A 26,107-nucleotide genomic window follows, 5' to 3' on the forward strand; every position below is an offset into this window, starting at 1 on the left:
GCAGTAGCATAAAACAGCATGAAGTGGAGACAGGAAGCGAAGGACTAGCCATTTACATTGCTCCACCTTAACAGACAGCCTGCATGATCGGAAAAGCAGAGACAGGCTGCTGGTTTTTTTCAACCCTCTGTCTCCACTGAAGAAGCTGCAGCGCCGCCTGGTGTCTGTAGAGAGAAGTCAAAAAGCTTACAGCACCTGGTATTCCCAGGCGGTCTCCCATCCAAGTACTAACCAGGCCCGACCCTGCTTAGCTTCCGAGATCGGACGAGATCGGGCGTGTTCAGAGTGGTATGGCCGTAAGCCACACGTGCACCCCGAAAAAGGCCTTTTGAAGATGCCCTCAGATGGCGTTTCATTGTTTTGCCTTGGAGTGCAGGTAGGGTACGTCCAGAAATAAAGCAAATCCTGTTACCAGGATGAAAAATGAGCCTTCATAGCAAGCTCTGCCGTCACCTGTTTTCACATTTCCCAGGCTTTGGCTGTATGGAAAACAGCTGTCAGTGGATTGGTAAGCACTGACACATCATTGTCTCAGCAGTGTTTTCATTGATGCATTCGATTGGATCAAATAATTACATGTTTAGAGGAGGAAAATGTACCATATTTCCCTCTGAAATGGAATGAAGCAGTAGCATAAAACAGCATGAAGTGGAGACAGGAAGCGAAGGACTAGCCATTTACATTGCTCCACCTTAACAGACAGCCTGCATGATCGGAAAAGCAGAGACAGGCTGCTGGTTTTTTTCAACCCTCTGTCTCCACTGAAGAAGCTGCAGCGCCGCCTGGTGTCTGTAGAGAGAAGTCAAAAAGCTTACAGCACCTGGTATTCCCAGGCGGTCTCCCATCCAAGTACTAACCAGGCCCGACCCTGCTTAGCTTCCGAGATCGGACGAGATCGGGCGTGTTCAGAGTGGTATGGCCGTAAGCCACACGTGCACCCCGAAAAAGGCCTTTTAAAGATGCCCTCAGATGGCGTTTCATTGTTTTGCCTTGGAGTGCAGGTAGGGTACGTCCAGAAATAAAGCAAATCCTGTTACCAGGATGAAAAATGAGCCTTCATAGCAAGCTCTGCCGTCACCTGTTTTCACATTTCCCAGGCTTTGGCTGTATGGAAAACAGCTGTCAGTGGATTGGTAAGCACTGACACATCATTGTCTCAGCAGTGTTTTCATTGATGCATTCGATTGGATCAAATAATTACATGTTTAGAGGAGGAAAATGTACCATATTTCCCTCTGAAATGGAATGAAGCAGTAGCATAAAACAGCATGAAGTGGAGACAGGAAGCGAAGGACTAGCCATTTACATTGCTCCACCTTAACAGACAGCCTGCATGATCGGAAAAGCAGAGACAGGCTGCTGGTTTTTTTCAACCCTCTGTCTCCACTGAAGAAGCTGCAGCGCCGCCTGGTGTCTGTAGAGAGAAGTGAAAAAGCTTACAGCACCTGGTATTCCCAGGCGGTCTCCCATCCAAGTACTAACCAGGCCCGACCCTGCTTAGCTTCCGAGATCGGACGAGATCGGGCGTGTTCAGAGTGGTATGGCCGTAAGCCACACGTGCACCCCGAAAAAGGCCTTTTGAAGATGCCCTCAGATGGCGTTTCATTGTTTTGCCTTGGAGTGCAGGTAGGGTACGTCCAGAAATAAAGCAAATCCTGTTACCAGGATGAAAAATGAGCCTTCATAGCAAGCTCTGCCGTCACCTGTTTTCACATTTCCCAGGCTTTGGCTGTATGGAAAACAGCTGTCAGTGGATTGGTAAGCACTGACACATCATTGTCTCAGCAGTGTTTTCATTGATGCATTCGATTGGATCAAATAATTACATGTTTAGAGGAGGAAAATGTACCATATTTCCCTCTGAAATGGAATGAAGCAGTAGCATAAAACAGCATGAAGTGGAGACAGGAAGCGAAGGACTAGCCATTTACATTGCTCCACCTTAACAGACAGCCTGCATGATCGGAAAAGCAGAGACAGGCTGCTGGTTTTTTTCAACCCTCTGTCTCCACTGAAGAAGCTGCAGCGCCGCCTGGTGTCTGTAGAGAGAAGTCAAAAAGCTTACAGCACCTGGTATTCCCAGGCGGTCTCCCATCCAAGTACTAACCAGGCCCGACCCTGCTTAGCTTCCGAGATCGGACGAGATCGGGCGTGTTCAGAGTTGTATGGCCGTAAGCCACACGTGCACCCCGAAAAAGGCCTTTTAAAGATGCCCTCAGATGGCGTTTCATTGTTTTGCCTTGGAGTGCAGGTAGGGTACGTCCAGAAATAAAGCAAATCCTGTTACCAGGATGAAAAATGAGCCTTCATAGCAAGCTCTGCCGTCACCTGTTTTCACATTTCCCAGGCTTTGGCTGTATGGAAAACAGCTGTCAGTGGATTGGTAAGCACTGACACATCATTGTCTCAGCAGTGTTTTCATTGATGCATTCGATTGGATCAAATAATTACATGTTTAGAGGAGGAAAATGTACCATATTTCCCTCTGAAATGGAATGAAGCAGTAGCATAAAACAGCATGAAGTGGAGACAGGAAGCGAAGGACTAGCCATTTACATTGCTCCACCTTAACAGACAGCCTGCATGATCGGAAAAGCAGAGACAGGCTGCTGGTTTTTTTCAACCCTCTGTCTCCACTGAAGAAGCTGCAGCGCCGCCTGGTGTCTGTAGAGAGAAGTGAAAAAGCTTACAGCACCTGGTATTCCCAGGCGGTCTCCCATCCAAGTACTAACCAGGCCCGACCCTGCTTAGCTTCCGAGATCGGACGAGATCGGGCGTGTTCAGAGTGGTATGGCCGTAAGCCACACGTGCACCCCGAAAAAGGCCTTTTGAAGATGCCCTCAGATGGCGTTTCATTGTTTTGCCTTGGAGTGCAGGTAGGGTACGTCCAGAAATAAAGCAAATCCTGTTACCAGGATGAAAAATGAGCCTTCATAGCAAGCTCTGCCGTCACCTGTTTTCACATTTCCCAGGCTTTGGCTGTATGGAAAACAGCTGTCAGTGGATTGGTAAGCACTGACACATCATTGTCTCAGCAGTGTTTTCATTGATGCATTCGATTGGATCAAATAATTACATGTTTAGAGGAGGAAAATGTACCATATTTCCCTCTGAAATGGAATGAAGCAGTAGCATAAAACAGCATGAAGTGGAGACAGGAAGCGAAGGACTAGCCATTTACATTGCTCCACCTTAACAGACAGCCTGCATGATCGGAAAAGCAGAGACAGGCTGCTGGTTTTTTTCAACCCTCTGTCTCCACTGAAGAAGCTGCAGCGCCGCCTGGTGTCTGTAGAGAGAAGTCAAAAAGCTTACAGCACCTGGTATTTCCAGGCGGTCTCCCATCCAAGTACTAACCAGGCCCGACCCTGCTTAGCTTCCGAGATCGGACGAGATCGGGCGTGTTCAGAGTGGTATGGCCGTAAGCCACACGTGCACCCCGAAAAAGGCCTTTTAAAGATGCCCTCAGATGGCGTTTCATTGTTTTGCCTTGGAGTGCAGGTAGGGTACGTCCAGAAATAAAGCAAATCCTGTTACCAGGATGAAAAATGAGCCTTCATAGCAAGCTCTGCCGTCACCTGTTTTCACATTTCCCAGGCTTTGGCTGTATGGAAAACAGCTGTCAGTGGATTGGTAAGCACTGACACATCATTGTCTCAGCAGTGTTTTCATTGATGCATTCGATTGGATCAAATAATTACATGTTTAGAGGAGGAAAATGTACCATATTTCCCTCTGAAATGGAATGAAGCAGTAGCATAAAACAGCATGAAGTGGAGACAGGAAGCGAAGGACTAGCCATTTACATTGCTCCACCTTAACAGACAGCCTGCATGATCGGAAAAGCAGAGACAGGCTGCTGGTTTTTTTCAACCCTCTGTCTCCACTGAAGAAGCTGCAGCGCCGCCTGGTGTCTGTAGAGAGAAGTGAAAAAGCTTACAGCACCTGGTATTCCCAGGCGGTCTCCCATCCAAGTACTAACCAGGCCCGACCCTGCTTAGCTTCCGAGATCGGACGAGATCGGGCGTGTTCAGAGTGGTATGGCCGTAAGCCACACGTGCACCCCGAAAAAGGCCTTTTGAAGATGCCCTCAGATGGCGTTTCATTGTTTTGCCTTGGAGTGCAGGTAGGGTACGTCCAGAAATAAAGCAAATCCTGTTACCAGGATGAAAAATGAGCCTTCATAGCAAGCTCTGCCGTCACCTGTTTTCACATTTCCCAGGCTTTGGCTGTATGGAAAACAGCTGTCAGTGGATTGGTAAGCACTGACACATCATTGTCTCAGCAGTGTTTTCATTGATGCATTCGATTGGATCAAATAATTACATGTTTAGAGGAGGAAAATGTACCATATTTCCCTCTGAAATGGAATGAAGCAGTAGCATAAAACAGCATGAAGTGGAGACAGGAAGCGAAGGACTAGCCATTTACATTGCTCCACCTTAACAGACAGCCTGCATGATCGGAAAAGCAGAGACAGGCTGCTGGTTTTTTTCAACCCTCTGTCTCCACTGAAGAAGCTGCAGCGCCGCCTGGTGTCTGTAGAGAGAAGTCAAAAAGCTTACAGCACCTGGTATTCCCAGGCGGTCTCCCATCCAAGTACTAACCAGGCCCGACCCTGCTTAGCTTCCGAGATCGGACGAGATCGGGCGTGTTCAGAGTGGTATGGCCGTAAGCCACACGTGCACCCCGAAAAAGGCCTTTTAAAGATGCCCTCAGATGGCGTTTCATTGTTTTGCCTTGGAGTGCAGGTAGGGTACGTCCAGAAATAAAGCAAATCCTGTTACCAGGATGAAAAATGAGCCTTCATAGCAAGCTCTGCCGTCACCTGTTTTCACATTTCCCAGGCTTTGGCTGTATGGAAAACAGCTGTCAGTGGATTGGTAAGCACTGACACATCATTGTCTCAGCAGTGTTTTCATTGATGCATTCGATTGGATCAAATAATTACATGTTTAGAGGAGGAAAATGTACCATATTTCCCTCTGAAATGGAATGAAGCAGTAGCATAAAACAGCATGAAGTGGAGACAGGAAGCGAAGGACTAGCCATTTACATTGCTCCACCTTAACAGACAGCCTGCATGATCGGAAAAGCAGAGACAGGCTGCTGTTTTTTTTCAACCCTCTGTCTCCACTGAAGAAGCTGCAGCGCCGCCTGGTGTCTGTAGAGAGAAGTCAAAAAGCTTACAGCACCTGGTATTCCCAGGCGGTCTCCCATCCAAGTACTAACCAGGCCCGACCCTGCTTAGCTTCCGAGATCGGACGAGATCGGGCGTGTTCAGAGTGGTATGGCCGTAAGCCACACGTGCACCCCGAAAAAGGCCTTTTGAAGATGCCCTCAGATGGCGTTTCATTGTTTTGCCTTGGAGTGCAGGTAGGGTACGTCCAGAAATAAAGCAAATCCTGTTACCAGGATGAAAAATGAGCCTTCATAGCAAGCTCTGCCGTCACCTGTTTTCACATTTCCCAGGCTTTGGCTGTATGGAAAACAGCTGTCAGTGGATTGGTAAGCACTGACACATCATTGTCTCAGCAGTGTTTTCATTGATGCATTCGATTGGATCAAATAATTACATGTTTAGAGGAGGAAAATGTACCATATTTCCCTCTGAAATGGAATGAAGCAGTAGCATAAAACAGCATGAAGTGGAGACAGGAAGCGAAGGACTAGCCATTTACATTGCTCCACCTTAACAGACAGCCTGCATGATCGGAAAAGCAGAGACAGGCTGCTGGTTTTTTTCAACCCTCTGTCTCCACTGAAGAAGCTGCAGCGCCGCCTGGTGTCTGTAGAGAGAAGTCAAAAAGCTTACAGCACCTGGTATTTCCAGGCGGTCTCCCATCCAAGTACTAACCAGGCCCGACCCTGCTTAGCTTCCGAGATCGGACGAGATCGGGCGTGTTCAGAGTGGTATGGCCGTAAGCCACACGTGCACCCCGAAAAAGGCCTTTTAAAGATGCCCTCAGATGGCGTTTCATTGTTTTGCCTTGGAGTGCAGGTAGGGTACGTCCAGAAATAAAGCAAATCCTGTTACCAGGATGAAAAATGAGCCTTCATAGCAAGCTCTGCCGTCACCTGTTTTCACATTTCCCAGGCTTTGGCTGTATGGAAAACAGCTGTCAGTGGATTGGTAAGCACTGACACATCATTGTCTCAGCAGTGTTTTCATTGATGCATTCGATTGGATCAAATAATTACATGTTTAGAGGAGGAAAATGTACCATATTTCCCTCTGAAATGGAATGAAGCAGTAGCATAAAACAGCATGAAGTGGAGACAGGAAGCGAAGGACTAGCCATTTACATTGCTCCACCTTAACAGACAGCCTGCATGATCGGAAAAGCAGAGACAGGCTGCTGGTTTTTTTCAACCCTCTGTCTCCACTGAAGAAGCTGCAGCGCCGCCTGGTGTCTGTAGAGAGAAGTCAAAAAGCTTACAGCACCTGGTATTCCCAGGCGGTCTCCCATCCAAGTACTAACCAGGCCTGACCCTGCTTAGCTTCCGAGATCGGACGAGATCGGGCGTGTTCAGAGTGGTATGGCCGTAAGCCACACGTGCACCCCGAAAAAGGCCTTTTAAAGATGCCCTCAGATGGCGTTTCATTGTTTTGCCTTGGAGTGCAGGTAGGGTACGTCCAGAAATAAAGCAAATCCTGTTACCAGGATGAAAAATGAGCCTTCATAGCAAGCTCTGCCGTCACCTGTTTTCACATTTCCCAGGCTTTGGCTGTATGGAAAACAGCTGTCAGTGGATTGGTAAGCACTGACACATCATTGTCTCAGCAGTGTTTTCATTGATGCATTCGATTGGATCAAATAATTACATGTTTAGAGGAGGAAAATGTACCATATTTCCCTCTGAAATGGAATGAAGCAGTAGCATAAAACAGCATGAAGTGGAGACAGGAAGCGAAGGACTAGCCATTTACATTGCTCCACCTTAACAGACAGCCTGCATGATCGGAAAAGCAGAGACAGGCTGCTGGTTTTTTTCAACCCTCTGTCTCCACTGAAGAAGCTGCAGCGCCGCCTGGTGTCTGTAGAGAGAAGTCAAAAAGCTTACAGCACCTGGTATTCCCAGGCGGTCTCCCATCCAAGTACTAACCAGGCCCGACCCTGCTTAGCTTCCGAGATCGGACGAGATCGGGCGTGTTCAGAGTGGTATGGCCGTAAGCCACACGTGCACCCCGAAAAAGGCCTTTTAAAGATGCCCTCAGATGGCGTTTCATTGTTTTGCCTTGGAGTGCAGGTAGGGTACGTCCAGAAATAAAGCAAATCCTGTTACCAGGATGAAAAATGAGCCTTCATAGCAAGCTCTGCCGTCACCTGTTTTCACATTTCCCAGGCTTTGGCTGTATGGAAAACAGCTGTCAGTGGATTGGTAAGCACTGACACATCATTGTCTCAGCAGTGTTTTCATTGATGCATTCGATTGGATCAAATAATTACATGTTTAGAGGAGGAAAATGTACCATATTTCCCTCTGAAATGGAATGAAGCAGTAGCATAAAACAGCATGAAGTGGAGACAGGAAGCGAAGGACTAGCCATTTACATTGCTCCACCTTAACAGACAGCCTGCATGATCGGAAAAGCAGAGACAGGCTGCTGGTTTTTTTCAACCCTCTGTCTCCACTGAAGAAGCTGCAGCGCCGCCTGGTGTCTGTAGAGAGAAGTCAAAAAGCTTACAGCACCTGGTATTCCCAGGCGGTCTCCCATCCAAGTACTAACCAGGCCCGACCCTGCTTAGCTTCCGAGATCGGACGAGATCGGGCGTGTTCAGAGTGGTATGGCCGTAAGCCACACGTGCACCCCGAAAAAGGCCTTTTGAAGATGCCCTCAGATGGCGTTTCATTGTTTTGCCTTGGAGTGCAGGTAGGGTACGTCCAGAAATAAAGCAAATCCTGTTACCAGGATGAAAAATGAGCCTTCATAGCAAGCTCTGCCGTCACCTGTTTTCACATTTCCCAGGCTTTGGCTGTATGGAAAACAGCTGTCAGTGGATTGGTAAGCACTGACACATCATTGTCTCAGCAGTGTTTTCATTGATGCATTCGATTGGATCAAATAATTACATGTTTAGAGGAGGAAAATGTACCATATTTCCCTCTGAAATGGAATGAAGCAGTAGCATAAAACAGCATGAAGTGGAGACAGGAAGCGAAGGACTAGCCATTTACATTGCTCCACCTTAACAGACAGCCTGCATGATCGGAAAAGCAGAGACAGGCTGCTGGTTTTTTTCAACCCTCTGTCTCCACTGAAGAAGCTGCAGCGCCGCCTGGTGTCTGTAGAGAGAAGTGAAAAAGCTTACAGCACCTGGTATTCCCAGGCGGTCTCCCATCCAAGTACTAACCAGGCCCAACCCTGCTTAGCTTCCGAGATCGGACGAGATCGGGCGTGTTCAGAGTGGTATGGCCGTAAGCCACACGTGCACCCCGAAAAAGGCCTTTTGAAGATGCCCTCAGATGGCGTTTCATTGTTTTGCCTTGGAGTGCAGGTAGGGTACGTCCAGAAATAAAGCAAATCCTGTTACCAGGATGAAAAATGAGCCTTCATAGCAAGCTCTGCCGTCACCTGTTTTCACATTTCCCAGGCTTTGGCTGTATGGAAAACAGCTGTCAGTGGATTGGTAAGCACTGACACATCATTGTCTCAGCAGTGTTTTCATTGATGCATTCGATTGGATCAAATAATTACATGTTTAGAGGAGGAAAATGTACCATATTTCCCTCTGAAATGGAATGAAGCAGTAGCATAAAACAGCATGAAGTGGAGACAGGAAGCGAAGGACTAGCCATTTACATTGCTCCACCTTAACAGACAGCCTGCATGATCGGAAAAGCAGAGACAGGCTGCTGGTTTTTTTCAACCCTCTGTCTCCACTGAAGAAGCTGCAGCGCCGCCTGGTGTCTGTAGAGAGAAGTCAAAAAGCTTACAGCACCTGGTATTCCCAGGCGGTCTCCCATCCAAGTACTAACCAGGCCCGACCCTGCTTAGCTTCCGAGATCGGACGAGATCGGGCGTGTTCAGAGTGGTATGGCCGTAAGCCACACGTGCACCCCGAAAAAGGCCTTTTAAAGATGCCCTCAGATGGCGTTTCATTGTTTTGCCTTGGAGTGCAGGTAGGGTACGTCCAGAAATAAAGCAAATCCTGTTACCAGGATGAAAAATGAGCCTTCATAGCAAGCTCTGCCGTCACCTGTTTTCACATTTCCCAGGCTTTGGCTGTATGGAAAACAGCTGTCAGTGGATTGGTAAGCACTGACACATCATTGTCTCAGCAGTGTTTTCATTGATGCATTCGATTGGATCAAATAATTACATGTTTAGAGGAGGAAAATGTACCATATTTCCCTCTGAAATGGAATGAAGCAGTAGCATAAAACAGCATGAAGTGGAGACAGGAAGCGAAGGACTAGCCATTTACATTGCTCCACCTTAACAGACAGCCTGCATGATCGGAAAAGCAGAGACAGGCTGCTGGTTTTTTTCAACCCTCTGTCTCCACTGAAGAAGCTGCAGCGCCGCCTGGTGTCTGTAGAGAGAAGTCAAAAAGCTTACAGCACCTGGTATTCCCAGGCGGTCTCCCATCCAAGTACTAACCAGGCCCGACCCTGCTTAGCTTCCGAGATCGGACGTGTTCAGAGTGGTATGGCCGTAAGCCACACGTGGACCCCGAAAAAGGCCTTTTAAAGATGCCCTCAGATGGCGTTTCATTGTTTTGCCTTGGAGTGCAGGTAGGGTACGTCCAGAAATAAAGCAAATCCTGTTACCAGGATGAAAAATGAGCCTTCATAGCAAGCTCTGCCGTCACCTGTTTTCACATTTCCCAGGCTTTGGCTGTATGGAAAACAGCTGTCAGTGGATTGGTAAGCACTGACACATCATTGTCTCAGCAGTGTTTTCATTGATGCATTCGATTGGATCAAATAATTACATGTTTAGAGGAGGAAAATGTACCATATTTCCCTCTGAAATGGAATGAAGCAGTAGCATAAAACAGCATGAAGTGGAGACAGGAAGCGAAGGACTAGCCATTTACATTGCTCCACCTTAACAGACAGCCTGCATGATCGGAAAAGCAGAGACAGGCTGCTGGTTTTTTTCAACCCTCTGTCTCCACTGAAGAAGCTGCAGCGCCGCCTGGTGTCTGTAGAGAGAAGTCAAAAAGCTTACAGCACCTGGTATTCCCAGGCGGTCTCCCATCCAAGTACTAACCAGGCCCGACCCTGCTTAGCTTCCGAGATCGGACGAGATCGGGCGTGTTCAGAGTGGTATGGCCGTAAGCCACACGTGCACCCCGAAAAAGGCCTTTTGAAGATGCCCTCAGATGGCGTTTCATTGTTTTGCCTTGGAGTGCAGGTAGGGTACGTCCAGAAATAAAGCAAATCCTGTTACCAGGATGAAAAATGAGCCTTCATAGCAAGCTCTGCCGTCACCTGTTTTCACATTTCCCAGGCTTTGGCTGTATGGAAAACAGCTGTCAGTGGATTGGTAAGCACTGACACATCATTGTCTCAGCAGTGTTTTCATTGATGCATTCGATTGGATCAAATTATTACATGTTTAGAGGAGGAAAATGTACCATATTTCCCTCTGAAATGGAATGAAGCAGTAGCATAAAACAGCATGAAGTGGAGACAGGAAGCGAAGGACTAGCCATTTACATTGCTCCACCTTAACAGACAGCCTGCATGATCGGAAAAGCAGAGACAGGCTGCTGGTTTTTTTCAACCCTCTGTCTCCACTGAAGAAGCTGCAGCGCCGCCTGGTGTCTGTAGAGAGAAGTCAAAAAGCTTACAGCACCTGGTATTCCCAGGCGGTCTCCCATCCAAGTACTAACCAGGCCCGACCCTGCTTAGCTTCCGAGATCGGACGAGATCGGGCGTGTTCAGAGTGGTATGGCCGCAAGCCACACGTGCACCCCGAAAAAGGCCTTTTGAAGATGCCCTCAGATGGCGTTTCATTGTTTTGCCTTGGAGTGCAGGTAGGGTACGTCCAGAAATAAAGCAAATCCTGTTACCAGGATGAAAAATGAGCCTTCATAGCAAGCTCTGCCGTCACCTGTTTTCACATTTCCCAGGCTTTGGCTGTATGGAAAACAGCTGTCAGTGGATTGGTAAGCACTGACACATCATTGTCTCAGCAGTGTTTTCATTGATGCATTCGATTGGATCAAATAATTACATGTTTAGAGGAGGAAAATGTACCATATTTCCCTCTGAAATGGAATGAAGCAGTAGCATAAAACAGCATGAAGTGGAGACAGGAAGCGAAGGACTAGCCATTTACATTGCTCCACCTTAACAGACAGCCTGCATGATCGGAAAAGCAGAGACAGGCTGCTGGTTTTTTTCAACCCTCTGTCTCCACTGAAGAAGCTGCAGCGCCGCCTGGTGTCTGTAGAGAGAAGTCAAAAAGCTTACAGCACCTGGTATTCCCAGGCGGTCTCCCATCCAAGTACTAACCAGGCCCGACCCTGCTTAGCTTCCGAGATCGGACGAGATCGGGCGTGTTCAGAGTGGTATGGCCGTAAGCCACACGTGCACCCCGAAAAAGGCCTTTTAAAGATGCCCTCAGATGGCGTTTCATTGTTTTGCCTTGGAGTGCAGGTAGGGTACGTCCAGAAATAAAGCAAATCCTGTTACCAGGATGAAAAATGAGCCTTCATAGCAAGCTCTGCCGTCACCTGTTTTCACATTTCCCAGGCTTTGGCTGTATGGAAAACAGCTGTCAGTGGATTGGTAAGCACTGACACATCATTGTCTCAGCAGTGTTTTCATTGATGCATTCGATTGGATCAAATAATTACATGTTTAGAGGAGGAAAATGTACCATATTTCCCTCTGAAATGGAATGAAGCAGTAGCATAAAACAGCATGAAGTGGAGACAGGAAGCGAAGGACTAGCCATTTACATTGCTCCACCTTAACAGACAGCCTGCATGATCGGAAAAGCAGAGACAGGCTGCTGGTTTTTTTCAACCCTCTGTCTCCACTGAAGAAGCTGCAGCGCCGCCTGGTGTCTGTAGAGAGAAGTCAAAAAGCTTACAGCACCTGGTATTCCCAGGCGGTCTCCCATCCAAGTACTAACCAGGCCCGACCCTGCTTAGCTTCCGAGATCGGACGAGATCGGGCGTGTTCAGAGTGGTATGGCCGTAAGCCACACGTGCACCCCGAAAAAGGCCTTTTGAAGATGCCCTCAGATGGCGTTTCATTGTTTTGCCTTGGAGTGCAGGTAGGGTACGTCCAGAAATAAAGCAAATCCTGTTACCAGGATGAAAAATGAGCCTTCATAGCAAGCTCTGCCGTCACCTGTTTTCACATTTCCCAGGCTTTGGCTGTATGGAAAACAGCTGTCAGTGGATTGGTAAGCACTGACACATCATTGTCTCAGCAGTGTTTTCATTGATGCATTCGATTGGATCAAATAATTACATGTTTAGAGGAGGAAAATGTACCATATTTCCCTCTGAAATGGAATGAAGCAGTAGCATAAAACAGCATGAAGTGGAGACAGGAAGCGAAGGACTAGCCATTTACATTGCTCCACCTTAACAGACAGCCTGCATGATCGGAAAAGCAGAGACAGGCTGCTGGTTTTTTTCAACCCTCTGTCTCCACTGAAGAAGCTGCAGCGCCGCCTGGTGTCTGTAGAGAGAAGTCAAAAAGCTTACAGCACCTGGTATTCCCAGGCGGTCTCCCATCCAAGTACTAACCAGGCCCGACCCTGCTTAGCTTCCGAGATCGGACGAGATCGGGCGTGTTCAGAGTGGTATGGCCGCAAGCCACACGTGCACCCCGAAAAAGGCCTTTTGAAGATGCCCTCAGATGGCGTTTCATTGTTTTGCCTTGGAGTGCAGGTAGGGTACGTCCAGAAATAAAGCAAATCCTGTTACCAGGATGAAAAATGAGCCTTCATAGCAAGCTCTGCCGTCACCTGTTTTCACATTTCCCAGGCTTTGGCTGTATGGAAAACAGCTGTCAGTGGATTGGTAAGCACTGACACATCATTGTCTCAGCAGTGTTTTCATTGATGCATTCGATTGGATCAAATAATTACATGTTTAGAGGAGGAAAATGTACCATATTTCCCTCTGAAATGGAATGAAGCAGTAGCATAAAACAGCATGAAGTGGAGACAGGAAGCGAAGGACTAGCCATTTACATTGCTCCACCTTAACAGACAGCCTGCATGATCGGAAAAGCAGAGACAGGCTGCTGGTTTTTTTCAACCCTCTGTCTCCACTGAAGAAGCTGCAGCGCCGCCTGGTGTCTGTAGAGAGAAGTCAAAAAGCTTACAGCACCTGGTATTCCCAGGCGGTCTCCCATCCAAGTACTAACCAGGCCCGACCCTGCTTAGCTTCCGAGATCGGACGAGATCGGGCGTGTTCAGAGTGGTATGGCCGTAAGCCACACGTGCACCCCGAAAAAGGCCTTTTGAAGATGCCCTCAGATGGCGTTTCATTGTTTTGCCTTGGAGTGCAGGTAGGGTACGTCCAGAAATAAAGCAAATCCTGTTACCAGGATGAAAAATGAGCCTTCATAGCAAGCTCTGCCGTCACCTGTTTTCACATTTCCCAGGCTTTGGCTGTATGGAAAACAGCTGTCAGTGGATTGGTAAGCACTGACACATCATTGTCTCAGCAGTGTTTTCATTGATGCATTCGATTGGATCAAATAATTACATGTTTAGAGGAGGAAAATGTACCATATTTCCCTCTGAAATGGAATGAAGCAGTAGCATAAAACAGCATGAAGTGGAGACAGGAAGCGAAGGACTAGCCATTTACATTGCTCCACCTTAACAGACAGCCTGCATGATCGGAAAAGCAGAGACAGGCTGCTGGTTTTTTTCAACCCTCTGTCTCCACTGAAGAAGCTGCAGCGCCGCCTGGTGTCTGTAGAGAGAAGTCAAAAAGCTTACAGCACCTGGTATTCCCAGGCGGTCTCCCATCCAAGTACTAACCAGGCCCGACCCTGCTTAGCTTCCGAGATCGGGCGTGTTCAGAGTGGTATGGCCGTAAGCCACACGTGCACCCCGAAAAAGGCCTTTTAAAGATGCCCTCAGATGGCGTTTCATTGTTTTGCCTTGGAGTGCAGGTAGGGTACGTCCAGAAATAAAGCAAATCCTGTTACCAGGATGAAAAATGAGCCTTCATAGCAAGCTCTGCCGTCACCTGTTTTCACATTTCCCAGGCTTTGGCTGTATGGAAAACAGCTGTCAGTGGATTGGTAAGCACTGACACATCATTGTCTCAGCAGTGTTTTCATTGATGCATTCGATTGGATCAAATAATTACATGTTTAGAGGAGGAAAATGTACCATATTTCCCTCTGAAATGGAATGAAGCAGTAGCATAAAACAGCATGAAGTGGAGACAGGAAGCGAAGGACTAGCCATTTACATTGCTCCACCTTAACAGACAGCCTGCATGATCGGAAAAGCAGAGACAGGCTGCTGGTTTTTTTCAACCCTCTGTCTCCACTGAAGAAGCTGCAGCGCTGCCTGGTGTCTGTAGAGAGAAGTCAAAAAGCTTACAGCACCTGGTATTCCCAGGCGGTCTCCCATCCAAGTACTAACCAGGCCCGACCCTGCTTAGCTTCCGAGATCGGGCGTGTTCAGAGTGGTATGGCCGTAAGCCACACGTGCACCCCGAAAAAGGCCTTTTAAAGATGCCCTCAGATGGCGTTTCATTGTTTTGCCTTGGAGTGCAGGTAGGGTACGTCCAGAAATAAAGCAAATCCTGTTACCAGGATGAAAAATGAGCCTTCATAGCAAGCTCTGCCGTCACCTGTTTTCACATTTCCCAGGCTTTGGCTGTATGGAAAACAGCTGTCAGTGGATTGGTAAGCACTGACACATCATTGTCTCAGCAGTGTTTTCATTGATGCATTCGATTGGATCAAATAATTACATGTTTAGAGGAGGAAAATGTACCATATTTCCCTCTGAAATGGAATGAAGCAGTAGCATAAAACAGCATGAAGTGGAGACAGGAAGCGAAGGACTAGCCATTTACATTGCTCCACCTTAACAGACAGCCTGCATGATCAGAAAAGCAGAGACAGGCTGCTGGTTTTTTTCAACCCTCTGTCTCCACTGAAGAAGCTGCAGCGCCGCCTGGTGTCTGTAGAGAGAAGTCAAAAAGCTTACAGCACCTGGTATTCCCAGGCGGTCTCCCATCCAAGTACTAACCAGGCCCGACCCTGCATAGCTTCCGAGATCGGACGAGATCGGGCGTGTTCAGAGTGGTATGGCCGTAAGGCACACGTGCACCCCGAAAAAGGCCTTTTAAAGATGCCCTCAGATGGCGTTTCATTGTTTTGCCTTGGAGTGCAGGTAGGGTACGTCCAGAAATAAAGCAAATCCTGTTACCAGGATGAAAAATGAGCCTTCATAGCAAGCTCTGCCGTCACCTGTTTTCACATTTCCCAGGCTTTGGCTGTATGGAAAACAGCTGTCAGTGGATTGGTAAGCACTGACACATCATTGTCTCAGCAGTGTTTTCATTGATGCATTCGATTGGATCAAATAATTACATGTTTAGAGGAGGAAAATGTACCATATTTCCCTCTGAAATGGAATGAAGCAGTAGCATAAAACAGCATGAAGTGGAGACAGGAAGCGAAGGACTAGCCATTTACATTGCTCCACCTTAACAGACAGCCTGCATGATCGGAAAAGCAGAGACAGGCTGCTGGTTTTTTTCAACCCTCTGTCTCCACTGAAGAAGCTGCAGCGCCGCCTGGTGTCTGTAGAGAGAAGTCAAAAAGCTTACAGCACCTGGTATTCCCAGGCGGTCTCCCATCCAAGTACTAACCAGGCCCGACCCTGCTTAGCTTCCGAGATCGGACGAGATCGGGCGTGTTCAGAGTGGTATGGCCGTAAGCCACACGTGCACCCCGAAAAAGGCCTTTTGAAGATGCCCTCAGATGGCGTTTCATTGTTTTGCCTTGGAGTGCAGGTAGGGTACGTCCAGAAATAAAGCAAATCCTGTTACCAGGATGAAAAATGAGCCTTCATAGCAAGCTCTGCCGTCACCTGTTTTCACATTTCCCAGGCTTTGGCTGTATGGAAAACAGCTGTCAGTGGATTGGTAAGCACTGACACATCATTGTCTCAGCAGTGTTTTCATTGATGCATTCGATTGGATCAAATAATTACATGTTTAGAGGAGGAAAATGTACCATATTTCCCTCTGAAATGGAATGAAGCAGTAGCATAAAACAGCATGAAGTGGAGACAGGAAGCGAAGGACTAGCCATTTACATTGCTCCACCTTAACAGACAGCCTGCATGATCGGAAAAGCAGAGACAGGCTGCTGGTTTTTTTCAACCCTCTGTCTCCACTGAAGAAGCTGCAGCGCCGCCTGGTGTCTGTAGAGCGAAGTCAAAAAGCTTACAGCACCTGGTATTCCCAGGCGGTCTCCCATCCAAGTACTAACCAGGCCCGACCCTGCTTAGCTTCCGAGATCGGACGAGATCGGGCGTGTTCAGAGTGGTATGGCCGTAAGCCACACGTGCACCCCGAAAAAGGCCTTTTGAAGATGCCCTCAGATGGCGTTTCATTGTTTTGCCTTGGAGTGCAGGTAGGGCACGTCCAGAAATAAAGCAAATCCTGTTACCAGGATGAAAAATGAGCCTTCATAGCAAGCTCTGCTGTCACCTGTTTTCACATTTCCCAGGCTTTGGCTGTATGGAAAACAGCTGTCAGTGGATTGGTAAGCACTGACACATCATTGTCTCAGCAGTGTTTTCATTGATGCATTCGATTGGATCAAATAATTACATGTTTAGAGGAGGAAAATGTACCATATTTCCCTCTGAAATGGAATGAAGCAGTAGCATAAAACAGCATGAAGTGGAGACAGGAAGCGAAGGACTAGCCATTTACATTGCTCCACCTTAACAGACAGCCTGCATGATCGGAAAAGCAGAGACAGGCTGCTGGTTTTTTTCAACCCTCTGTCTCCACTGAAGAAGCTGCAGCGCCGCCTGGTGTCTGTAGAGAGAAGTCAAAAAGCTTACAGCACCTGGTATTCCCAGGCGGTCTCCCATCCAAGTACTAACCAGGCCCGACCCTGCTTAGCTTCCGAGATCAGACGAGATCGGGCGTGTTCAGAGTGGTATGGCCGTAAGCCACACGTGCACCCCGAAAAAGGCCTTTTGAAGATGCCCTCAGATGGCGTTTCATTGTTTTGCCTTGGAGTGCAGGTAGGGTACGTCCAGAAATAAAGCAAATCCTGTTACCAGGATGAAAAATGAGCCTTCATAGCAAGCTCTGCCGTCACCTGTTTTCACATTTCCCAGGCTTTGGCTGTATGGAAAACAGCTGTCAGTGGATTGGTAAGCACTGACACATCATTGTCTCAGCAGTGTTTTCATTGATGCATTCGATTGGATCAAATAATTACATGTTTAGAGGAGGAAAATGTACCATATTTCCCTCTGAAATGGAATGAAGCAGTAGCATAAAACAGCATGAAGTGGAGACAGGAAGCGAAGGACTAGCCATTTACATTGCTCCACCTTAACAGACAGCCTGCATGATCGGAAAAGCAGAGACAGGCTGCTGGTTTTTTTCAACCCTCTGTCTCCACTGAAGAAGCTGCAGCGCCGCCTGGTGTCTGTAGAGAGAAGTCAAAAAGCTTACAGCACCTGGTATTCCCAGGCGGTCTCCCATCCAAGTACTAACCAGGCCCGACCCTGCTTAGCTTCCGAGATCGGACGAGATCGGGCGTGTTCAGAGTGGTATGGCCGTAAGGCACACGTGCACCCCGAAAAAGGCCTTTTAAAGATGCCCTCAGATGGCGTTTCATTGTTTTGCCTTGGAGTGCAGGTAGGGTACGTCCAGAAATAAAGCAAATCCTGTTACCAGGATGAAAAATGAGCCTTCATAGCAAGCTCTGCCGTCACCTGTTTTCACATTTCCCAGGCTTTGGCTGTATGGAAAACAGCTGTCAGTGGATTGGTAAGCACTGACACATCATTGTCTCAGCAGTGTTTTCATTGATGCATTCGATTGGATCAAATAATTACATGTTTAGAGGAGGAAAATGTACCATATTTCCCTCTGAAATGGAATGAAGCAGTAGCATAAAACAGCATGAAGTGGAGACAGGAAGCGAAGGACTAGCCATTTACATTGCTCCACCTTAACAGACAGCCTGCATGATCGGAAAAGCAGAGACAGGCTGCTGGTTTTTTTCAACCCTCTGTCTCCACTGAAGAAGCTGCAGCGCCGCCTGGTGTCTGTAGAGAGAAGTCAAAAAGCTTACAGCACCTGGTATTCCCAGGCGGTCTCCCATCCAAGTACTAACCAGGCCCGACCCTGCTTAGCTTCCGAGATCGGACGAGATCGGGCGTGTTCAGAGTGGTATGGCCGTAAGCCACACGTGCACCCCGAAAAAGGCCTTTTGAAGATGCCCTCAGATGGCGTTTCATTGTTTTGCCTTGGAGTGCAGGTAGGGTACGTCCAGAAATAAAGCAAATCCTGTTACCAGGATGAAAAATGAGCCTTCATAGCAAGCTCTGCCGTCACCTGTTTTCACATTTCCCAGGCTTTGGCTGTATGGAAAACAGCTGTCAGTGGATTGGTAAGCACTGACACATCATTGTCTCAGCAGTGTTTTCATTGATGCATTCGATTGGATCAAATAATTACATGTTTAGAGGAGGAAAATGTACCATATTTCCCTCTGAAATGGAATGAAGCAGTAGCATAAAACAGCATGAAGTGGAGACAGGAAGCGAAGGACTAGCCATTTACATTGCTCCACCTTAACAGACAGCCTGCATGATCGGAAAAGCAGAGACAGGCTGCTGGTTTTTTTCAACCCTCTGTCTCCACTGAAGAAGCTGCAGCGCCGCCTGGTGTCTGTAGAGAGAAGTGAAAAAGCTTACAGCACCTGGTATTCCCAGGCGGTCTCCCATCCAAGTACTAACCAGGCCCGACCCTGCTTAGCTTCCGAGATCGGACGAGATCGGGCGTGTTCAGAGTGGTATGGCCGTAAGCCACACGTGCACCCCGAAAAAGGCCTTTTGAAGATGCCCTCAGATGGCGTTTCATTGTTTTGCCTTGGAGTACGTCCAGAAATAAAGCAAATCCTGTTACCAGGATGAAAAATGAGCCTTCATAGCAAGCTCTGCCGTCACCTGTTTTCACATTTCCCAGGCTTTGGCTGTATGGAAAACAGCTGTCAGTGGATTGGTAAGCACTGACACATCATTGTCTCAGCAGTGTTTTCATTGATGCATTCGATTGGATCAAATAAATTACATGTTTAGAGGAGGAAAATGTACCATATTTCCCTCTGAAATGGAATGAAGCAGTAGCATAAAACAGCATGAAGTGGAGACAGGAAGCGAAGGACTAGCCATTTACATTGCTCCACCTTAACAGACAGCCTGCATGATCGGAAAAGCAGAGACAGGCTGCTGGTTTTTTTCAACCCTCTGTCTCCACTGAAGAAGCTGCAGCGCCGCCTGGTGTCTGTAGAGAGAAGTCAAAAAGCTTACAGCACCTGGTATTCCCAGGCGGTCTCCCATCCAAGTACTAACCAGGCCCGACCCTGCTTAGCTTCCGAGATCGGACGAGATCGGGCGTGTTCAGAGTGGTATGGCCGTAAGCCACACGTGCACCCCGAAAAAGGCCTTTTGAAGATGCCCTCAGATGGCGTTTCATTGTTTTGCCTTGGAGTGCAGGTAGGGTACGTCCAGAAATAAAGCAAATCCTGTTACCAGGATGAAAAATGAGCCTTCATAGCAAGCTCTGCCGTCACCTGTTTTCACATTTCCCAGGCTTTGGCTGTATGGAAAACAGCTGTCAGTGGATTGGTAAGCACTGACACATCATTGTCTCAGCAGTGTTTTCATTGATGCATTCGATTGGATCAAATAATTACATGTTTAGAGGAGGAAAATGTACCATATTTCCCTCTGAAATGGAATGAAGCAGTAGCATAAAACAGCATGAAGTGGAGACAACTAGCCATTTACATTGCTCCACCTTAACAGACAGCCTGCATGATCGGAAAAGCAGAGACAGGCTGCTGGTTTTTTTCAACCCTCTGTCTCCACTGAAGAAGCTGCAGCGCCGCCTGGTGTCTGTAGAGAGAAGTCAAAAAGCTTACAGCACCTGGTATTCCCAGGCGGTCTCCAATCCAAGTACTAACCAGGCCCGACCCTGCTTAGCTTCCGAGATCGGACGAGATCTGGCGTGTTCAGAGTGGTATGGCCGTAAGCCACACGTGCACCCCGAAAAAGGCCTTTTAAAGATGCCCTCAGATGGCGTTTCATTGTTTTGCCTTGGAGTGCAGGTAGGGTACGTCCAGAAATAAAGCAAATCCTGTTACCAGGATGAAATATGAGCCTTCATAGCAAGCTCTGCCGTCACCTGTTTTCACATTTCCCAGGCTTTGGCTGTATGGAAAACAGCTGTCAGTGGATTGGTAAGCACTGACACATCATTGTCTCAGCAGTGTTTTCATTGATGCATTCGATTGGATCAAATAATTACATGTTTAGAGGAGGAAAATGTACCATATTTCCCTCTGAAATGGAATGAAGCAGTAGCATAAAACAGCATGAAGTGGAGACAGGAAGCGAAGGACTAGCCATTTACATTGCTCCACCTTAACAGACAGCCTGCATGATCGGAAAAGCAGAGACAGGCTGCTGGTTTTTTTCAACCCTCTGTCTCCACTGAAGAAGCTGCAGCGCCGCCTGTTGTCTGTAGAGAGAAGTCAAAAAGCTTACAGCACCTGGTATTCCCAGGCGGTCTCCCATCCAAGTACTAACCAGGCCCGACCCTGCTTAGCTTCCGAGATCAGACGAGATCGGGCGTGTTCAGAGTGGTATGGCCGTAAGCCACACGTGCACCCCGAAAAAGGCCTTTTGAAGATGCCCTCAGATGGCGTTTCATTGTTTTGCCTTGGAGTGCAGGTAGGGTACGTCCAGAAATAAAGCAAATCCTGTTACCAGGATGAAAAATGAGCCTTCATAGCAAGCTCTGCCGTCACCTGTTTTCACATTTCCCAGGCTTTGGCTGTATGGAAAACAGCTGTCAGTGGATTGGTAAGCACTGACACATCATTGTCTCAGCAGTGTTTTCATTGATGCATTCGATTGGATCAAATAATTACATGTTTAGAGGAGGAAAATGTACCATATTTCCCTCTGAAATGGAATGAAGCAGTAGCATAAAACAGCATGAAGTGGAGACAGGAAGCGAAGGACTAGCCATTTACATTGCTCCACCTTAACAGACAGCCTGCATGATCGGAAAAGCAGAGACAGGCTGCTGGTTTTTTTCAACCCTCTGTCTCCACTGAAGAAGCTGCAGCGCCGCCTGGTGTCTGTAGAGAGAAGTCAAAAAGCTTACAGCACCTGGTATTCCCAGGCGGTCTCCCATCCAAGTACTAACCAGGCCCGACCCTGCTTAGCTTCCGAGATCGGACGAGATCGGGCGTGTTCAGAGTGGTATGGCCGTAAGCCACACGTGCACCCCGAAAAAGGCCTTTTAAAGATGCCGTCAGATGGCGTTTCATTGTTTTGCCTTGGAGTGCAGGTAGGGTACGTCCAGAAATAAAGCAAATCCTGTTACCAGGATGAAAAATGAGCCTTCATAGCAAGCTCTGCCGTCACCTGTTTTCACATTTCCCAGGCTTTGGCTGTATGGAAAACAGCTGTCAGTGGATTGGTAAGCACTGACACATCATTGTCTCAGCAGTGTTTTCATTGATGCATTCGATTGGATCAAATAATTACATGTTTAGAGGAGGAAAATGTACCATATTTCCCTCTGAAATGGAATGAAGCAGTAGCATAAAACAGCATGAAGTGGAGACAGGAAGCGAAGGACTAGCCATTTACATTGCTCCACCTTAACAGACAGCCTGCATGATCGAAAAAGCAGAGACAGGCTGCTGGTTTTTTTCAACCCTCTGTCTCCACTGAAGAAGCTGCAGCGCCGCCTGGTGTCTGTAGAGAGAAGTCAAAAAGCTTACAGCACCTGGTATTCCCAGGCGGTCTCCCATCCAAGTACTAACCAGGCCCGACCCTGCTTAGCTTCCGAGATCGGACGAGATCGGGCGTGTTCAGAGTGGTATGGCCGTAAGCCACACGTGCACCCCGAAAAAGGCCTTTTGAAGATGCCCTCAGATGGCGTTTCATTGTTTTGCCTTGGAGTGCAGGTAGGGTACGTCCAGAAATAAAGCAAATCCTGTTACCAGGATGAAAAATGAGCCTTCATAGCAAGCTCTGCCGTCACCTGTTTTCACATTTCCCAGGCTTTGGCTGTATGGAAAACAGCTGTCAGTGGATTGGTAAGCACTGACACATCATTGTCTCAGCAGTGTTTTCATTGATGCATTCGATTGGATCAAATAATTACATGTTTAGAGGAGGAAAATGTACCATATTTCCCTCTGAAATGGAATGAAGCAGTAGCATAAAACAGCATGAAGTGGAGACAGGAAGCGAAGGACTAGCCATTTACATTGCTCCACCTTAACAGACAGCCTGCATGATCGGAAAAGCAGAGACAGGCTGCTGGTTTTTTTCAACCCTCTGTCTCCACTGAAGAAGCTGCAGCGCCGCCTGGTGTCTGTAGAGAGAAGTCAAAAAGCTTACAGCACCTGGTATTCCCAGGCGGTCTCCCATCCAAGTACTAACCAGGCCCAACCCTGCTTAGCTTCCGAGATCGGACGAGATCGGGCGTGTTCAGAGTGGTATGGCCGTAAGCCACACGTGCACCCCGAAAAAGGCCTTTTAAAGATGCCCTCAGATGGCGTTTCATTGTTTTGCCTTGGAGTGCAGGTAGGGTACGTCCAGAAATAAAGCATATCCTGTTACCAGGATGAAAAATGAGCCTTCATAGCAAGCTCTGCCGTCACCTGTTTTCACATTTCCCAGGCTTTGGCTGTATGGAAAACAGCTGTCAGTGGATTGGTAAGCACTGACACATCATTGTCTCAGCAGTGTTTTCATTGATGCATTCGATTGGATCAAATACTTACATGTTTAGAGGAGGAAAATGTACCATATTTCCCTCTGAAATGGAATGAAGCAGTAGCATAAAACAGCATGAAGTGGAGACAGGAAGCGAAGGACTAGCCATTTACATTGCTCCACCTTAACAGACAGCCTGCATGATCGGAAAAGCAGAGACAGGCTGCTGGTTTTTTTCAACCCTCTGTCTCCACTGAAGAAGCTGCAGCGCCGCCTGGTGTCTGTAGAGAGAAGTCAAAAAGCTTACAGCACCTGGTATTCCCAGGCGGTCTCCAATCCAAGTACTAACCAGGCCCGACCCTGCTTAGCTTCCGAGATCGGACGAGATCGGGCGTGTTCAGAGTGGTATGGCCGTAAGCCACACGTGCACCCCGAAAAAGGCCTTTTAAAGATGCCCTCAGATGGCGTTTCATTGTTTTGCCTTGGAGTGCAGGTAGGGTACGTCCAGAAATAAAGCAAATCCTGTTACCAGGATGAAAAATGAGCCTTCATAGCAAGCTCTGCCGTCACCTGTTTTCACATTTCCCAGGCTTTGGCTGTATGGAAAACAGCTGTCAGTGGATTGGTAAGCACTGACACATCATTGTCTCAGCAGTGTTTTCATTGATGCATTTGATTGGATCAAATAATTACATGTTTAGAGGAGGAAAATGTTCCATATTTCCCTCTGAAATGGAATGAAGCAGTAGCATAAAACAGCATGAAGTGGAGACAGGAAGCGAAGGACTAGCCATTTACATTGCTCCACCTTAACAGACAGCCTGCATGATCGGAAAAGCAGAGACAGGCTGCTGGTTTTTTTCAACCCTCTGTCTCCACTGAAGAAGCTGCAGCGCCGCCTGGTGTCTGTAGAGAGAAGTCAAAAAGCTTACAGCACCTGGTATTCCCAGGCGGTCTCCCATCCAAGTACTAACCAGGCCCGACCCTGCTTAGCTTCCGAGATCGGACGAGATCGGGCGTGTTCAGAGTGGTATGGCCGTAAGCCACACGTGCACCCCGAAAAAGGCCTTTTAAAGATGCCCTCAGATGGCGTTTCATTGTTTTGCCTTGGAGTGCAGGTAGGGTACGTCCAGAAATAAAGCAAATCCTGTTACCAGGATGAAAAATGAGCCTTCATAGCAAGCTCTGCCGTCACCTGTTTTCACATTTCCCAGGCTTTGGCTGTATGGAAAACAGCTGTCAGTGGATTGGTAAGCACTGACACATCATTGTCTCAGCAGTGTTTTCATTGATGCATTCGATTGGATCAAATAATTACATGTTTAGAGGAGGAAAATGTACCATATTTCCCTCTGAAATGGAATGAAGCAGTAGCATAAAACAGCATGAAGTGGAGACAGGAAGCGAAGGACTAGCCATTTACATTGCTCCACCTTAACAGACAGCCTGCATGATCGGAAAAGCAGAGACAGGCTGCTGGTTTTTTTCAACCCTCTGTCTCCACTGAAGAAGCTGCAGCGCCGCCTGGTGTCTGTAGAGAGAAGTCAAAAAGCTTACAGCACCTGGTATTCCCAGGCGGTCTCCCATCCAAGTACTAACCAGGCCCGACCCTGCTTAGCTTCCGAGATTGGACGTGTTCAGAGTGGTATGGCCGTAAGCCACACGTGCACCCCGAAAAAGGCCTTTTAAAGATGCCCTCAGATGGCGTTTCATTGTTTTGCCTTGGAGTGCAGGTAGGGTACGTCCAGAAATAAAGCAAATCCTGTTACCAGGATGAAAAATGAGCCTTCATAGCAAGCTCTGCCGTCACCTGTTTTCACATTTCCCAGGCTTTGGCTGTATGGAAAACAGCTGTCAGTGGATTGGTTAGCACTGACACATCATTGTCTCAGCAGTGTTTTCATTGATGCATTCGATTGGATCAAATAATTACATGTTTAGAGGAGGAAAATGTACCATATTTCCCTCTGAAATGGAATGAAGCAGTAGCATAAAACAGCATGAAGTGGAGACAGGAAGCGAAGGACTAGCCATTTACATTGCTCCACCTTAACAGACAGCCTGCATGATCGGAAAAGCAGAGACAGGCTGCTGGTTTTTTTCAACCCTCTGTCTCCACTGAAGAAGCTGTAGCGCCGCCTGGTGTCTGTAGAGAGAAGTCAAAAAGCTTACAGCACCTGGTATTCCCAGGCGGTCTCCCATCCAAGTACTAACCAGGCCCGACCCTGCTTAGCTTCCGAGATCGGACGAGATCGGGCGTGTTCAGAGTGGTATGGCCGTAAGCCACACGTGCACCCCGAAAAAGGCCTTTTAAAGATGCCCTCAGATGGCGTTTCATTGTTTTGCCTTGGAGTGCAGGTAGGGTACGTCCAGAAATAAAGCAAATCCTGTTACCAGGATGAAAAATGAGCCTTCATAGCAAGCTCTGCCGTCACCTGTTTTCACATTTCCCAGGCTTTGGCTGTATGGAAAACAGCTGTCAGTGGATTGGTAAGCACTGACACATCATTGTCTCAGCAGTGTTTTCATTGATGCATTCGATTGGATCAAATAATTACATGTTTAGAGGAGGAAAATGTTCCATATTTCCCTCTGAAATGGAATGAAGCAGTAGCATAAAACAGCATGAAGTGGAGACAGGAAGCGAAGGACTAGCCATTTACATTGCTCCACCTTAACAGACAGCCTGCATGATCGGAAAAGCAGAGACAGGCTGCTGGTTTTTTTCAACCCTCTGTCTCCACTGAAGAAGCTGCAGCGCCGCCTGGTGTCTGTAGAGAGAAGTCAAAAAGCTTACAGCACCTGGTATTCCCAGGCGGTCTCCCATCCAAGTACTAACCAGGCCCGACCCTGCTTAGCTTCCGAGATCTGACGAGATCGGGCGTGTTCAGAGTGGTATGGCCGTAAGCCACACGTGCACCCCGAAAAAGGCCTTTTAAAGATGCCCTCAGATGGCGTTTCATTGTTTTGCCTTGGAGTGCAGGTAGGGTACGTCCAGAAATAAGGCAAATCCTGTTACCAGGATGAAAAATGAGCCTTCATAGCAAGCTCTGCCGTCACCTGTTTTCACATTTCCCAGGCTTTGGCTGTATGGAATACAGCTGTCAGTGGATTGGTAAGCACTGACACATCATTGTCTCAGCAGTGTTT

The 26,107-nt window shown here is 47.7% G+C and overlaps 38 non-coding genes and 4 pseudogenes across 38 annotated transcripts; all 42 read right to left on the reverse strand.

The window, feature by feature from the left end:
* Positions 1-183: 183 nt before the first annotated feature.
* On the reverse strand, positions 184-302 carry LOC140997080 (5S ribosomal RNA). Its single transcript, XR_012179043.1, has one exon. It is a non-coding gene; the product is annotated as a 5S ribosomal RNA (ribosomal RNA).
* Positions 303-808: 506 nt separating this feature from the next.
* On the reverse strand, positions 809-927 carry LOC140997081 (5S ribosomal RNA). The gene has a single exon (XR_012179044.1). It is a non-coding gene; the product is annotated as a 5S ribosomal RNA (ribosomal RNA).
* Positions 928-1,433: 506 nt separating this feature from the next.
* LOC140997082 (5S ribosomal RNA) lies at positions 1,434-1,552 on the reverse strand. Its single transcript, XR_012179045.1, has one exon. It is a non-coding gene; the product is annotated as a 5S ribosomal RNA (ribosomal RNA).
* A 506-nt stretch (positions 1,553-2,058) lies between these two features.
* Positions 2,059-2,177, reverse strand: LOC140996837 (5S ribosomal RNA). The gene has a single exon (XR_012178839.1). It is a non-coding gene; the product is annotated as a 5S ribosomal RNA (ribosomal RNA).
* A 506-nt stretch (positions 2,178-2,683) lies between these two features.
* Positions 2,684-2,802, reverse strand: LOC140997083 (5S ribosomal RNA). Its single transcript, XR_012179046.1, has one exon. It is a non-coding gene; the product is annotated as a 5S ribosomal RNA (ribosomal RNA).
* A 506-nt stretch (positions 2,803-3,308) lies between these two features.
* Positions 3,309-3,427, reverse strand: LOC140997404 (5S ribosomal RNA). Its single transcript, XR_012179347.1, has one exon. It is a non-coding gene; the product is annotated as a 5S ribosomal RNA (ribosomal RNA).
* A 506-nt stretch (positions 3,428-3,933) lies between these two features.
* LOC140997084 (5S ribosomal RNA) lies at positions 3,934-4,052 on the reverse strand. Its single transcript, XR_012179047.1, has one exon. It is a non-coding gene; the product is annotated as a 5S ribosomal RNA (ribosomal RNA).
* A 506-nt stretch (positions 4,053-4,558) lies between these two features.
* On the reverse strand, positions 4,559-4,677 carry LOC140997085 (5S ribosomal RNA). The gene has a single exon (XR_012179048.1). It is a non-coding gene; the product is annotated as a 5S ribosomal RNA (ribosomal RNA).
* Positions 4,678-5,183: 506 nt separating this feature from the next.
* LOC140997086 (5S ribosomal RNA) lies at positions 5,184-5,302 on the reverse strand. The gene has a single exon (XR_012179049.1). It is a non-coding gene; the product is annotated as a 5S ribosomal RNA (ribosomal RNA).
* Positions 5,303-5,808: 506 nt separating this feature from the next.
* On the reverse strand, positions 5,809-5,927 carry LOC140997405 (5S ribosomal RNA). The gene has a single exon (XR_012179348.1). It is a non-coding gene; the product is annotated as a 5S ribosomal RNA (ribosomal RNA).
* Positions 5,928-6,433: 506 nt separating this feature from the next.
* LOC140997410 (5S ribosomal RNA) lies at positions 6,434-6,552 on the reverse strand. Its single transcript, XR_012179353.1, has one exon. It is a non-coding gene; the product is annotated as a 5S ribosomal RNA (ribosomal RNA).
* Positions 6,553-7,058: 506 nt separating this feature from the next.
* On the reverse strand, positions 7,059-7,177 carry LOC140997088 (5S ribosomal RNA). Its single transcript, XR_012179051.1, has one exon. It is a non-coding gene; the product is annotated as a 5S ribosomal RNA (ribosomal RNA).
* Positions 7,178-7,683: 506 nt separating this feature from the next.
* Positions 7,684-7,802, reverse strand: LOC140997089 (5S ribosomal RNA). The gene has a single exon (XR_012179052.1). It is a non-coding gene; the product is annotated as a 5S ribosomal RNA (ribosomal RNA).
* Positions 7,803-8,308: 506 nt separating this feature from the next.
* LOC140996885 (5S ribosomal RNA) lies at positions 8,309-8,427 on the reverse strand. The gene has a single exon (XR_012178869.1). It is a non-coding gene; the product is annotated as a 5S ribosomal RNA (ribosomal RNA).
* A 506-nt stretch (positions 8,428-8,933) lies between these two features.
* Positions 8,934-9,052, reverse strand: LOC140997090 (5S ribosomal RNA). The gene has a single exon (XR_012179053.1). It is a non-coding gene; the product is annotated as a 5S ribosomal RNA (ribosomal RNA).
* A 506-nt stretch (positions 9,053-9,558) lies between these two features.
* LOC140996882 (5S ribosomal RNA) lies at positions 9,559-9,667 on the reverse strand (annotated as a pseudogene).
* A 506-nt stretch (positions 9,668-10,173) lies between these two features.
* Positions 10,174-10,292, reverse strand: LOC140997091 (5S ribosomal RNA). The gene has a single exon (XR_012179054.1). It is a non-coding gene; the product is annotated as a 5S ribosomal RNA (ribosomal RNA).
* Positions 10,293-10,798: 506 nt separating this feature from the next.
* Positions 10,799-10,917, reverse strand: LOC140997323 (5S ribosomal RNA). Its single transcript, XR_012179271.1, has one exon. It is a non-coding gene; the product is annotated as a 5S ribosomal RNA (ribosomal RNA).
* Positions 10,918-11,423: 506 nt separating this feature from the next.
* LOC140997092 (5S ribosomal RNA) lies at positions 11,424-11,542 on the reverse strand. The gene has a single exon (XR_012179055.1). It is a non-coding gene; the product is annotated as a 5S ribosomal RNA (ribosomal RNA).
* Positions 11,543-12,048: 506 nt separating this feature from the next.
* Positions 12,049-12,167, reverse strand: LOC140997093 (5S ribosomal RNA). The gene has a single exon (XR_012179056.1). It is a non-coding gene; the product is annotated as a 5S ribosomal RNA (ribosomal RNA).
* Positions 12,168-12,673: 506 nt separating this feature from the next.
* On the reverse strand, positions 12,674-12,792 carry LOC140997325 (5S ribosomal RNA). Its single transcript, XR_012179273.1, has one exon. It is a non-coding gene; the product is annotated as a 5S ribosomal RNA (ribosomal RNA).
* Positions 12,793-13,298: 506 nt separating this feature from the next.
* On the reverse strand, positions 13,299-13,417 carry LOC140997094 (5S ribosomal RNA). The gene has a single exon (XR_012179057.1). It is a non-coding gene; the product is annotated as a 5S ribosomal RNA (ribosomal RNA).
* A 506-nt stretch (positions 13,418-13,923) lies between these two features.
* Positions 13,924-14,032, reverse strand: LOC140996874 (5S ribosomal RNA; annotated as a pseudogene).
* Positions 14,033-14,538: 506 nt separating this feature from the next.
* Positions 14,539-14,647, reverse strand: LOC140996875 (5S ribosomal RNA; annotated as a pseudogene).
* Positions 14,648-15,153: 506 nt separating this feature from the next.
* Positions 15,154-15,272, reverse strand: LOC140996856 (5S ribosomal RNA). The gene has a single exon (XR_012178857.1). It is a non-coding gene; the product is annotated as a 5S ribosomal RNA (ribosomal RNA).
* Positions 15,273-15,778: 506 nt separating this feature from the next.
* LOC140997095 (5S ribosomal RNA) lies at positions 15,779-15,897 on the reverse strand. Its single transcript, XR_012179058.1, has one exon. It is a non-coding gene; the product is annotated as a 5S ribosomal RNA (ribosomal RNA).
* A 506-nt stretch (positions 15,898-16,403) lies between these two features.
* LOC140997096 (5S ribosomal RNA) lies at positions 16,404-16,522 on the reverse strand. Its single transcript, XR_012179059.1, has one exon. It is a non-coding gene; the product is annotated as a 5S ribosomal RNA (ribosomal RNA).
* Positions 16,523-17,028: 506 nt separating this feature from the next.
* Positions 17,029-17,147, reverse strand: LOC140997313 (5S ribosomal RNA). The gene has a single exon (XR_012179262.1). It is a non-coding gene; the product is annotated as a 5S ribosomal RNA (ribosomal RNA).
* A 506-nt stretch (positions 17,148-17,653) lies between these two features.
* On the reverse strand, positions 17,654-17,772 carry LOC140997402 (5S ribosomal RNA). Its single transcript, XR_012179345.1, has one exon. It is a non-coding gene; the product is annotated as a 5S ribosomal RNA (ribosomal RNA).
* A 506-nt stretch (positions 17,773-18,278) lies between these two features.
* LOC140997097 (5S ribosomal RNA) lies at positions 18,279-18,397 on the reverse strand. Its single transcript, XR_012179060.1, has one exon. It is a non-coding gene; the product is annotated as a 5S ribosomal RNA (ribosomal RNA).
* A 506-nt stretch (positions 18,398-18,903) lies between these two features.
* Positions 18,904-19,022, reverse strand: LOC140997099 (5S ribosomal RNA). Its single transcript, XR_012179062.1, has one exon. It is a non-coding gene; the product is annotated as a 5S ribosomal RNA (ribosomal RNA).
* Positions 19,023-19,518: 496 nt separating this feature from the next.
* Positions 19,519-19,637, reverse strand: LOC140997100 (5S ribosomal RNA). Its single transcript, XR_012179063.1, has one exon. It is a non-coding gene; the product is annotated as a 5S ribosomal RNA (ribosomal RNA).
* A 495-nt stretch (positions 19,638-20,132) lies between these two features.
* On the reverse strand, positions 20,133-20,251 carry LOC140996866 (5S ribosomal RNA). The gene has a single exon (XR_012178862.1). It is a non-coding gene; the product is annotated as a 5S ribosomal RNA (ribosomal RNA).
* A 506-nt stretch (positions 20,252-20,757) lies between these two features.
* Positions 20,758-20,876, reverse strand: LOC140997314 (5S ribosomal RNA). Its single transcript, XR_012179263.1, has one exon. It is a non-coding gene; the product is annotated as a 5S ribosomal RNA (ribosomal RNA).
* A 506-nt stretch (positions 20,877-21,382) lies between these two features.
* LOC140997102 (5S ribosomal RNA) lies at positions 21,383-21,501 on the reverse strand. The gene has a single exon (XR_012179064.1). It is a non-coding gene; the product is annotated as a 5S ribosomal RNA (ribosomal RNA).
* A 506-nt stretch (positions 21,502-22,007) lies between these two features.
* Positions 22,008-22,126, reverse strand: LOC140997103 (5S ribosomal RNA). The gene has a single exon (XR_012179065.1). It is a non-coding gene; the product is annotated as a 5S ribosomal RNA (ribosomal RNA).
* A 506-nt stretch (positions 22,127-22,632) lies between these two features.
* Positions 22,633-22,751, reverse strand: LOC140996913 (5S ribosomal RNA). Its single transcript, XR_012178884.1, has one exon. It is a non-coding gene; the product is annotated as a 5S ribosomal RNA (ribosomal RNA).
* Positions 22,752-23,257: 506 nt separating this feature from the next.
* On the reverse strand, positions 23,258-23,376 carry LOC140996839 (5S ribosomal RNA). The gene has a single exon (XR_012178841.1). It is a non-coding gene; the product is annotated as a 5S ribosomal RNA (ribosomal RNA).
* A 506-nt stretch (positions 23,377-23,882) lies between these two features.
* Positions 23,883-24,001, reverse strand: LOC140997104 (5S ribosomal RNA). Its single transcript, XR_012179066.1, has one exon. It is a non-coding gene; the product is annotated as a 5S ribosomal RNA (ribosomal RNA).
* A 506-nt stretch (positions 24,002-24,507) lies between these two features.
* Positions 24,508-24,616, reverse strand: LOC140996896 (5S ribosomal RNA; annotated as a pseudogene).
* A 506-nt stretch (positions 24,617-25,122) lies between these two features.
* On the reverse strand, positions 25,123-25,241 carry LOC140997105 (5S ribosomal RNA). Its single transcript, XR_012179067.1, has one exon. It is a non-coding gene; the product is annotated as a 5S ribosomal RNA (ribosomal RNA).
* A 506-nt stretch (positions 25,242-25,747) lies between these two features.
* Positions 25,748-25,866, reverse strand: LOC140997305 (5S ribosomal RNA). Its single transcript, XR_012179254.1, has one exon. It is a non-coding gene; the product is annotated as a 5S ribosomal RNA (ribosomal RNA).
* Between the last annotated feature and the right edge of the window lie 241 nt (positions 25,867-26,107).

The sequence above is a fragment of the Pagrus major genome, chromosome 5 (genome assembly GCF_040436345.1).
Source record: "Pagrus major chromosome 5, Pma_NU_1.0".
Lineage (NCBI taxonomy): Eukaryota > Metazoa > Chordata > Actinopteri > Spariformes > Sparidae > Pagrus > Pagrus major.